We start from the raw sequence: 12,649 nt of genomic DNA, 5'->3' as shown, positions 1-12,649 counted from the left end.
CAGCCTGGCTGTCCAGCGCGGAAATTCAGCCAGTATTCTTGCCACCATTCCACGTGGGCATCATTTGTATAGTTATTAGGATAAGTTAGCTTAAGTTCCTTATTGTATTCTTTCTCATTAAAAATAAATAAGTAATGAAATGATGTGCGTTTTTGCCTTAATTTTTAGTTTGTTTGTCGGTAGGTATATACACATCGAGTAGAGCTGTATAGGTATAGTGTTTCACCTGCACCTTGATTTGATTTTGATTTGTTTTGAAACTGTTAGTCGGCGGTTGCCTCTTAGACTATGTTTATTGTTTATTGACATCCGTAACAGTCGGTTGGTTCGCACCGTCTAGCATACCTAGTTGGTATTGCTTCTTTGCATTCTCGAGGTATTATTTTAACTAGACTTGTATTATATTACTTTTTGTTACGTATCTTTAGTTTAAATAATTCTAAAATTGTATTTATACTCATATCAGAGTGGCATTTATTTTGCAAAGAATCTTCATTAATTAATCGATTAAATTAAAAACATTAGGTAAACATTTTGTAACGTGCTTTAGTAAAGAACGCAGCAAGTATTTATTTTTTATCCAACCCATTTAAATTGCCTAATGATTTTTCGGTTGTTCGGGTTTTCCCTAAATTATTTAAATCAGTCAAAATTTACAGTTTTAGCGAGACTAACGAAGAACTCGATTGTCGATTCTTTTCGATCGTCAAGCATGCCCCCTACAAAGTGGCACGTCGATTCTCTTTCTACGATCGCTAACGCTTCGAAACCTAGAAAAATGTATGGGAATGACAGATCTTGATCACGTGACCTGTCGATATCAAATGTCATTCCTATACATCTTTCTAGTTTTCGAAGCGTTAGCGATTGTAGAAAAAGAATTAAGGTGTCACTTGGCTAGGGGGGCTGACTAGAATTAAAAACGTTTTCGATATTTCAGATCGCTTATAAAATGTATGTAGGTGGGATAAATACTCCATTCCATCCATTGATTTAATATTAAACAGTGTACCAGGCACGGTAGAGCGAACCATTCAACCGGAGGTCGACATTTTCCTCTCATAAATAGGGAGATAATTGCAGGAAAGATAGCGTTTATTTATACGGCTAATATACCGTACAAATAGAAATTTCCTCGAGTGGAAGAGGACCTTTTTTACTCGGCGTTGCATTTTTTTTTAATGAAGTGGAATTATTTGTAGAATTACGAGCACTGTTGCGAACGTTTTGTACTCATTGTTAGTGTAACGTAACACAAACTTCGTCCAGTAAGTAAAATATTCCCAAGTGCTTACCACAAGTCCTTACTAAATCCTTCCCGTTTCAGGATATAGATATAGGTCTTAAATATCGACTCGAAAGTCATAATGCTTAATGCATGAAGTCCATGTAAATTTTTGTTGTGATACTAATAATAATAATTTTAAATAGTTTAAAAAACTAAAAATACACGTTTTCGCACGCACATACGCATTACAAATATTGGATTTAAGTCACGTGACTAGTTTTTTCGTATTCCTGACAGCAAACCCTTTCATTTGATATCCATATCATGGGGGTGGATTTCAAACAGCCAAAATCCGTTCTTAGCGGGCATCAACTAAATGTATACTCCCTGGTAAATTTCATTTTTGTACGCCAAGACTTTTTGATTTTCGAATCTTCGTGATACCTTTCGCATTTATATAGACAGCTTTGTTGAAGGCTAATAGCTGTTAGTTATTTTCAAAAAACAAAAAAAAAACAATTTTGAATTTGGTGTTACCGTAATAAACTATTTTTATTTTATTTGGTTTGGTTGTAAGCAATCATACGCTGAATTTGTTTGTACGATTGCGAATAATGGTTTACGTTTCTAGCAATCATAACATTTTATTGGTACAAATAGCCAATTACCTATTTCAGATTTAGGTAATGGAATATTGGTTCAACAAATAAAAATATTTATTTTCTAAATAGAAGCACATTTAGATATTATGTACTCGTAGTTCTATTAAAGAGATCTTTTCAATCGTCTCTTTAATGTTGTTTACTTTGATATTCATGATAATAATAATAATTAATCAATGTTTACGGCAAAATAATATCACCTGCGATTCACCATAAATATTATAATTTATACACTAATTGGCATCATATTCGCAAACGTTAGATATTGTCGGTGTAATTAAATACGATCAGCGGTTACCGAGTAGACGCGGATTAGAAGGCTTCACACACGTAGTGAACTAAGAAAATTCTCAGGAATGCAGGTTTTCTCACGATATTTTTCCTTCGTTTGAAGCACCTTTTTTTTTGACGGCCTCCGTGGCGCAGTGGTTTCTTAATTGGCCCAGGTCTGGCTGGTGGTAGGCTTTGGCCGTGGCTAGTTACCACCCTACCGGCAAAGACGTACCGTCAAGCGATTTAGCGTTCCGGTACGATGTCGTGTAGAAACCGAAAGGGGTGTGGATTTTCGTCCTCCTCATAACAAGTTAGCCCGCTTCCATCTTAGGTTGCATCATCACTTACCACCAGGTGAGATTGCAATCAAGGGCTAACTTGTAGAAAATAAAAAAAAAACCTGATATTTAATTTCTTAAAATGCACATAACTGAAAAGTTGGAGGTGTAGATCCAGACCTACCCCCTCCTAATTAAAGGCAGAGGTCTTATCCACTGGGCTATCACGGCTCACCTGGGGTTACGCTCTTACAATAGGTTAAAGCCACACTTACCGTTATTGTTGAGGTCATGTAACCGGAAAGACAATAAACATAATACGCATACGCGGAATTCAAATGGCAGTCATTAAATGTAATGGAGTACACATTCAAACACCTTCAGCGTTTCCCTGATCATTATCCTGGCAACTGTTTAGTGACTAAGCTAATAGTCCTTTCGACATTTTAAGCCTGGGAATTTTGTATCCTTAATCTAAATACCTATGCAATATACATAGTAATTAAAAAATAAACAAAATTTTTGAAGTCTGTCTTTCTTCTTGAGAATCAGATATTATAACAGATTTTTTTGTAATTAATCCATCATTAAAAACCTATATTGCACATGCTTGGAGTTTCTCTGCGTGATCGAATCAGAAATGAGCAGATCCGCAGACGAACCAAAGTCCCTGACATAGCTCAGCGAGTCGCAAAGCGCCTGCCACATAGTTCTAAGAGCCGATGGACGTTGGGATTCCAAGGTGCTGGAATGGCGACCCCGCACCGGAAAGCGCAGTGTTGGTCGACCCCACACTAGGTGGACCGAAGATATCAAGCGGAGCGGAGCCGCTGGACGCTGTTAGCTCGAGACCATTGTGCTTGGAATGCAAGAAGCCTGTGTGAGAGAATGCAGAGCAGTGACTGTTTATCGGCTGATAATGATGACTAATAAGGCGAAAATTTGTATCTGGGTGTATGTTTGTTACTTCTTCACACCTACTATTGATATTTGGCAGAATTGAAATGGAGATTAACAGCCATACTGCTTCAGTTCGAATCAATCTGTATTTCCCACCGTATTTGTGGTGGTGGGAGGCTTCGGTTGTAGGCTTACCGCCCTACCGGCAAAAATGCGATTGCCGCAAAGCGATTTCGCGTCGACGAGGGTTTCGGTTTCGCGTTTTCGCGACGCGTTTTTACACGACATCGTAGTGTAAAAACCGAAAGGGGTGTAGATTTTCATCATCCTCCTAACAAGTTAGCCCGTTTCCATCTTAGATTGCATCATCACTTAGCATCAGGTGAGATTGTAGTCAAGGGCTATCTTGTACAAAATTAAAAATAAATAGTTCACAATAAAACACAACACAAAATAGTTCACAATAATACATACTTTCGTTTTGTATTAAAGGAAAATTGTAACAGAAAAAGGATTTCCAGGGAGCTAAACGCCACTACAATATAGGAATACTGGGGAAAATCGATCACTCCCGTTATCCGGCAGTCCGATATAATGCTATCACAACGGAACACTATCTAAGAAACGAGATTTCTTTTACTCAATTCCGGACCATAATTTAACGTCAACGTATTGGGTATATAAATTCTTTCCCAGCGTGGTTTAATATAATCTAAAATGTATGCTTCAAGTGATAACTCAACTCTTTGGAATGATTTGATGTTTTGATGATATAAGGTTGATATTATACATGAATGCGCCGTGTTAGCCCAGTGGATATAACCTTTGCCTCCTAACCCAGGGGGTGTGGGTTCGAATCCGGTCCGGAGCATGCACCTCCAACTTTTCAGTTGTGTGCATTTTAAGAATTTAAATATCACATGTCTCAAGCGGAGTAGGCAAAACGTCGTGAGGAAACCTGCATATCTACCTTCCAGAGAATTTTCTTCTCTGCGTGTATGAAGTCTGCCAATCCGCATTGGTCCAGCGTGGTGGACTATTGGCCTAACGCCTCTCATTCTGATAGGAGACTCGAGCTCAGCAGCGACCCGAATATGGGTTGATAGTGATGACGATGATGACGATGACGACGATGACGATGACGATGACGATGACGATGACGATGACGATGACGATGACGATGACGATGACGATGACGATGACGATGACGATGACGATGACGATGACGATGCCGATGACGATGACGATGACGATGACGATGACGATAACGATGACGATGATAGTCGACGACGGGTAATTAAATTCTTCCAGTAACTCAACGATACTATAGATATGTTACGTGCCTACAAATTCACAACAAAAGTGATCCGAATTTAGCTACTCCACTAACACACATGCACAATTTTGTGTTTACTTACAACATTAAAGTATATATAGTTTTTATACTTACCTATACCTTCTATACCTGAACACACAACTCGACATTGTAGACAAAATTTAGTATTATTTGTTTAAATAACTTTCGTTAGGCGACTAAATGAGATTAAGACAATTATGCACATTGCTCCGCCTCAGTTTTGATGCGCTAGTACCCATATCTAGTACAAAATATCGTTGCAGTAACTGGATAAATTGTAAATGTATTCAGTTGCTGAAAGAATAAAATCAGTCTATGTACGGTTTCCGTGTTGAATAGTCACTTCGCTAAAACAGGATGATAAATGATAATGACGAAAAACGCTGATTGCTTTAGTTGAATCTCGAAAATACGACGCATTTACGACCTTCCTTTGTATACGGTATTTCCTAAAGAAGTTTCAGAATAGGTAAGTATTCAGCAAAGTTTTACGAGGAAACACTGTAATGCAGTTTCGTTTACAACGCTGTGGATGTTCTTTAATGAATAATACAAAGTTAGTCCAACGTTCGTGATATCGCTAATCTTGGGCCTAATTGTCTAACGCAAACGATTGAATTTGACAATTGAAATCGTACGTTTTTACTTGTCAAACGGCTATTTCGGATTGTGTAAGCCAATGGAAAGCCATCGGTTGGGCATAGTTTGTTCATTACGATTAGATCGTTATTTTTATACGAAGAGTGAATGATTTGTTAAGATTTGACAGTTATTTGCGATTGTCTTCGAATTGTGTAAAGTTTTATGGTCATGGCTTATGTCAAAAACTTACGATGGGTCTTGAGTCACCTTTGATCGTAAAACGGACAAATTGTGGATGTCCAAAATTCCAAAATAATAATTTATATTTTGTTAAATATCTAAAATTAATATTTTTTTCCATTCTAAATCTCTCAATTCAGTCTCCCCGTCCACAGTTAGCATTTTTAGGACGAAACTTTGCGAAGTGTTTTGTTTGTAAACAATGAACTCTGTTAAAAAGAGTAATAAATAATATATTCTTTGCAATGAACCTATAAAGTCAAAACAATGAAGTTAATTGAGTGCTATTAATCGATTTATATAGGATGCTGAGACTTGGACTCTGAGAGAAAGTGAGAAAAAGAATATACACGCTCTAGAAATATGACACAGTCTCACTCCTCCAAGAACTGGGGATCAAACAGCATCTTTCTTCCAGCATCCAATGTCTTCTTACACACACTTTCTTTGGACGTACCAGAGAAAGAGACGATAAGTCCATAGAGCGACATAAACTCAATACCTACGATATTTAATACCATACCATGTTTTAGATTTCTGCGACATCTTGCATGTTGTTGTATCCAATGTGTTGGGATCTGTGTTCCAGGGCTTATGTGTGTGGTTTAGTTAAGTTTGCTGGTTATTAAGCAAAAAGGAATCGAATTTCATTTTTAAAATTATGATTATGGCGAACGAACTCTTTCGTCATCGCTCATAGGTACATTTACATTTTCCATTGGTGCATGCCCACCCTAGGAATCCTAGGATTCTGAGCTACCGAATAGGAATAGGAAATAATAGTAGATAAGCCAATGGGTGGGATTAGAATAGGATAGGAATAGGGAATGAGTCAAAGCGAAGCTTGTCTGTCTGCTATATTATCTTAGTACACAAACTACACTTACATTGAGACTAAATGTTGATGTGTGTATTTTATAGTATGCTCAATATTAACAATTTTGCTTTACAGGATATTTGGAATATGCCCTATAACTGCAGACTCCAATATTACAAAAAGCACCTGCAATACAATAGAATAACATATTGGTGTGCTGAAGAAAAGATGGCAAAGGCTTTTAGCTGATAGGACATTGTACTGATGACCCTGTTATCTGGTCAAATCATAAATGTGTGTGTATTATCAAAATATTTGCATAGATTGTGAAATGCTGATGATATTTGATTTGGTCTTTGATATTTGAAAATAAAAGAATACTTACTTCGCTGAGTTTGTTTTTTGTAGTCTTTTCCAAAACTAAAGCTTTCAGTTTAACATTTTACTATTAATATTTTTTTTTACCATTACAATAATTAAATAAATTATTCAAAAAAGTGTAGTTGTAAAAAATACATTTATAATACCTGTGTATGTTCACCCCCTGCAGTTTCACCCACATAATTCCTGTTCCCGTGGGAAGGAATACATGGCCTATAATACTCAAATGTGGATTTTTATAGGTAAAATAATCTTCAACATTGGTTCAGTAGGTCCAGTGTTTACCCCTACAATCTCACAAACTGTATCTTGACTACTAGTATTCTAAGAATTATGAAAATGACACCTCTGAGGGTGAAATAGGGGTTGGAAGTTTATAAAAAAAAGATTTTTTAAGTTTATTTATTATAATAATAATAAATACAGTAAACATAGACTTTCAGTTAGACATTTTTTAAACCCTGAAACCACAAAGCTAAAATAATCAAATATATACTTCTCATCCAAACAGTCAGCCTGTACAGTACTTGCAGACACTGTTTTGATGATTAGTATATTTTCTTAAATCAGAAAAACGAGTCATCATCATGGATCAGTCATCAATCATGGATTCAGCCCTGCCCACTGTACTTGACAACATATTGGCCATACTTAAATGTTAAAGCATGTTTATTTTTAAATATGTTTTACCGTAAATAAATTATTACAGATGCTATCTTTCTAACAGCTAGCAGGATAGGTACAATGAAGTTACACACTAAATAATCAAATTTATTTTATAATCAACAAAAATGAGTAAGAATATAGATGGATGGCTGACATAGAGAGCTCCTGGAATTAGACACAAACACACACCACATAATTCTTAAGCTGGCTCAGCTAGTCAGTCTTGTTGTCAAAGCACTCATCTTCATGTCTCTGAGTCAATATCAGTGGTTCATCATAATGGTCTGTTCATAATAATCAATTTAGTCTGAAATTAAAAAAAAAATTAATCTTTCATACTAAAAGTTAGATAGAATCTTTGAGAGGAAAACATTAGCAGTGGTGTCCTGGGTTTGATCCCTGGCTGGGCCGATTGAGGTTTTCTCAGTTGGTCTAGGTCTGGCTGGTGGGAGGCTTCGGCCAGTTACCACCTTACTGGCAAAGACCTACCACTAAGCGATTTAGCATTCCGGTACGATGCCATGTAGAAACCAAAAGGGGTGTGGATTGTCTTACTACTCCTAACAAGTTAGCCCGTTACCATCATAGATTACATCATCACTTACCATCAGGTGAGATTGTAGTCAAGGGCTAACTTGTAAAGAATAAAAAAAAAACCTGCTCCAATGTGGATTGGTAGTTATGGTGTTAATATACCACTATCAGATGTTAATGATAATTAATGTTCCGAAGGTCCTGTGTTTGATCCCCGGCTGGACCAATTGAGACTTACGGCCAAGCAATTTAGCATTCCGGTGTGATGACGTGTAGCAACTGAAAGGGTTGTGGATTTTCAGTTTAAATTGTAAAGAATAAAAAATAAAATAAAACAGTAACATTTTGCTCTCAGTAGAGGATTTTGAATGGTATATCTAAATGCCTAGATAAACTAACTCTGCGAACCCATTGTAATTATGACATTGTTGTTGGCTGGTGAAGGAATAAAACACCCTAAAGAGCTAGAGAACTGTTCAAATCCTTTAATAATAAGTCTGTTTGTGAAGTCACTAATCACACACTAAAACCTATGTATATTAGTGCCGATTCATACGAGACTTAGAGATTAACACTGGGATAAAAATAACATGCGGACTTTTCTAAGAGACAGAGGAAATGCCCACCCTCTCCTTTTGCGCAGCCCGGATGTGCTAAATACTTCCAAACAAAGAAATTACTGCTATAACTAGTGCAGGGACAAGCAGCAAGTAGTAGACAAGCAGCGCGATCACTTATTAATCGGGCATTGTTGATTGTTCTTCAGTTGGCTAACTGTAAGTTAACCACTTGTAGTTACGCTAACCACCTTAGCCCTGCCTTGCCTGAGTTAAGGGTTGTTTTAATGAGAAATTTCTTAAGAAATGGACATCGACAAAATTAGATAGAGGTAGTTTTTCTTTTTTGTTTACTTTTATATTTTTGATTAACAATAACACAAACGAAGTAAACTTTGCTCCTAAGATCACTATAATTTAGTAAAACTTTGCTCAATTTCTAAATTCTCTTTAAAACCTGAAAAATAAAAACTTTGTTTTGTTTATAAAATTTAAATTTCTAATCCACAGGTTATTAATATGCTATGTTTCACCACAGACTAATAGGATACCCCGTTATTTTGACACTAGCCTACACAGACAACAGGGAGATTACCAAATAGTCCAAATAGCCCTTGGTTAAATTCGTTAATTGCGTTTTGTTACTTGAGTTGCATGTACCATTTTCTCACGCTATTGTCTTCAATAGTAGATATTTGTCGTGAAATTTAATGCTTCTTTAATGTTTTAAACAAAAGACATAAAACTTTGTTAAAATATATGCATTATTATGGAGTTTGACATAAATTTGATAATATTATTAACGATAGTTTCACTATCGTTTTGCATAAACAATACGCAATCTTCATGAATGATTTCAGTTCATCGTTCACCATCCGGTCTTCATATAATGAACTAAATTAGACAATACCAATGTAAAGTTACGATTGATCGTTGATCGTAGCCGATCGTATGAACTTTACGATCAATGAAGTCCGTTAGACAATTAGGCCCCTTATTATGCAGGTAATGCACGAAATTTTAGTGAGCTCAGCCCCCTTAGCCAAGTGGGACGTCGATTCTCTTTGTACGATCGTTAACGCTTCGAAAACTAGAAAAATGTATGGGATCTCGATCACGTGACCTGTCGATAGCAAATCAAAACAGTTGTAGAAAGAGATTCGACGTACCACTTGGCTAGGGGGGCTGCTGTTTATATTCTAGCAGAATCATTGCGTGTTTACCCGCTTAGTTCCCGCTCCTGTGGGAATACGGAGATAAAATAATGGCATATGTTACTTGGTGACGATGTAGCTTTATAATAGTGAAATAATATTTAAAATCGGTCGAGTAGTTTGTGAGTGAATATGTTGTTACGTCGCCGTATAAGTGTGCATTTAAAAAAAATAAATATCACGTGTATTGAGACACGTGATATTTAATTGAATGTAATTGAAGAAAAACATCGTAAGGAAACCTGCATACCAGAGAATTTTCTTAATTCTCTGCGTCTGTGGTTCTGCCAATCCGCATTGGGCCAGCGTGGTGGATTAACCTAACCCTTTTCATTCTGAAAGAAGGCTCGAGCTCAGCAGTGAACCGAATATGGGTTGATAACGATGTTGTTACATATTCAATCACATAAAATCAAATCACACCTCTTTATAATAATACTTTAGATTTCATATTAGTTCATTACGCAATGAAATAAAATGAAAAATGAAAAAATAAGTGCGTGTCGGGCGACGAGCAGTGTAGGATTCCCTAGTTGTACGTCACAAATGCCTACTTCTAATGGTTCGTTTTGTTACCAACGACTGTATACAACTATTTTTCAAATGATTTCGTAAGATTTTTTTATCTATCTCTATCTATAGTATGGTGTTAAACAGAGAGTTAGAGTTCAAGACTAAATACATCGGTATCATCATCATCGTCATCATATGGATGGACGTCCACTGCAAGACATAGGCCTTTTGTAGGGACTTCCAAACATCACTTTACTGAGCCATCTGCATCCAGCGAATCCCTGCGACTCGCTTGATGTCGTCAGTCCACCTGGTGGGGGGTCGACCAACACTGCGCTTTCTAGTGCAGGGTCGCCATTCCAGCACATTGAGACCCCAACAGCCATCGGCTCTTCGAACTATGTGCCCCGCCCATTGCCACGTCAGCTTCGGTATAGAAAAGACATATATACAGAGAGAAAAGTATTTCAAGTAGTTACTGCTCTGTAAAATACTAAATTGCAATGAAGTGAATATAAAAAGCAGGGGTCCTGTATTTAATATCATGCGACTATTGTTCGGAGGCTGCAAGCGAGCAGGAGACCCTGCTCGCTTGCAGTTTCCTTACGAATCGCACTGTCTTTATTCGCTAGAATAAAATCCATTTTATTAAAATCTCTTTACTTTAACAAAAAATCCGTGTAAGAAAATCTCCGGGTAAGCCGAGGTACTTTTAGGTATTTCAAGTACAAAATCAATAATATTATAATTTAAAATGTAAAGTTCTTTCCGTTTTGTAATTCCATAACAATTCTTATCAATGTGATACCTAATATTGTCATTTTATTTTTAACTGAATGAAAAAGTAGAGAAAATAAAAATATAGCCACTCACAAATAAAGTGGCTTTCTAATGGTAAAAGAATTTAAAAAAAAATCGGTCAGATATTAACCCCTAAGATACCACAAACTTTACCTCTTTATAATATTAGTATAGATGAAAAGTGAAAACCGATATTTTTTCTAAAAATAAAATTAACTTATAATGTCCACGAAACATAATTGTGCGAGTTCCATTAACGCACTTGACCGGTTATTAAAAGCATACAAAGCAGCCACAGTTCCATTGTATGCTCACAACTTCGCACATCTCATTTATTCAGGAGCACCTGAATAAATGAAATGAAATTATATTACCCCTAATGGAAGTTGGGAATGCGTCCATTCCTCCTACCGCAAACATTTGGGAATTGGCTTATAATACCGTTATGTGATACAGAATTTCAGTTATAATTAGACTAGCGAACCCGTTTGCTCATAATCTCTGATTTTACATCAGACATAATATTCTATGAAGATAGTATTCAAGAATAAGTTATTTAAGTCATTGTTTAGCCTTTTTGAGCACTGATTGAAATTTAAAAGGAGATGGTTCATAATTGTATGGAGCCCAGGTCCAGTCATTGTACTCCAGCGGAAATAAAATAAAATATTTTTTTTTAACTATTTTTGATTATACAAATCTACGAATTTACTTTAATTCTTTCGAAATAATATTCATTATCACCCAAGAAATACAACACTAAGTATTAAGGGTAATAATGGCGGATTGATGACGTTTTCAACGCATTAGTCGATTTGACGTCTGCTGTCAATTGTCATGTCATAGTTGCTTTAAGGGCGCAATCTTGATATAACTCACCATCTTGGGTTTTAATTTGATTTATTTTTTTTAATTTAGTTGCACTTATTCACTTTAATAAATTTTAATAAGATCCTTGTATTTTTAAATATTTAATGACATGGAGTACAAGGGTGGACCTGAAATGGACCATCTCCTTTTAATAATCAAAAACTATTTTATTTCTAACTGGAGACATAGTGGCTAATTTATACAATTGTCTTTGACCCCTTGGTAGGTAATAATATCTTTTCTTTAACTTAAGATGTGTATAATTACCATTTTATAAGCTGATAGTTTGTAGACTCATTTTACCTACCATAAGTTAGTATGGTAAACAATTATGTTGTTTTGACCGTGGTGGCTTTGAGATGAAAAGTCATCAACCTTTTTAAAACATGAAACATAGAAGTTTCGGCTTTTATAAATTAAATAAGCTATGTAACAGGTTATCATTCTATTATAGGTATATGTTACTGAAAAAGCTAAAGGCTTGAGTCTTGAAAAATTGTTTTCTATGTTACTCTTTAACGTGTTACCAATTTAACTTATTGTTGTGAACCAAGCTGGAACCCAGAGCCGTAATGCCAATTGCATTGTTTTATTCCCAAATACAACATTTACCAGCCGTCACTTGTAAAAGCTTGAAAAAGTCCCTTATTTTCGGTTGATATAATCATTAGAATTCTGCGTAGAATTCAGTTTTTCACAAATCCCGCGGGAACCATGGATTTGTCCGGGATAAAAAGTAGCCTTTGTGTTAATTCAGAGTAAAATCTATTTTTATT

General features: G+C 36.0%; 1 protein-coding gene and 1 long non-coding RNA gene across 5 annotated transcripts in view; both read left to right on the top strand.

Moving 5' to 3' along the window:
* The window catches only part of LOC112045666 (cyclic nucleotide-gated cation channel alpha-3), a 159,756-nt gene that overhangs the window by 93,598 nt on the left and 53,509 nt on the right, over positions 1–12,649 (top strand). The gene's annotated exons all lie outside the window — the stretch shown is intronic.
* Positions 5,287–6,727, top strand: LOC128198076 (uncharacterized). Its single transcript, XR_008250820.1, has 2 exons — positions 5,287–6,220; positions 6,473–6,727. It is a non-coding gene; the product is annotated as an uncharacterized LOC128198076 (long non-coding RNA).

This window comes from Bicyclus anynana, chromosome 4 (assembly GCF_947172395.1).
Source record: "Bicyclus anynana chromosome 4, ilBicAnyn1.1, whole genome shotgun sequence".
Classification (NCBI taxonomy): domain Eukaryota; kingdom Metazoa; phylum Arthropoda; class Insecta; order Lepidoptera; family Nymphalidae; genus Bicyclus; species Bicyclus anynana.
Note: the sequence above shows the minus strand (reverse complement) of the source record. Positions and strands in the feature narration are given on the sequence as shown.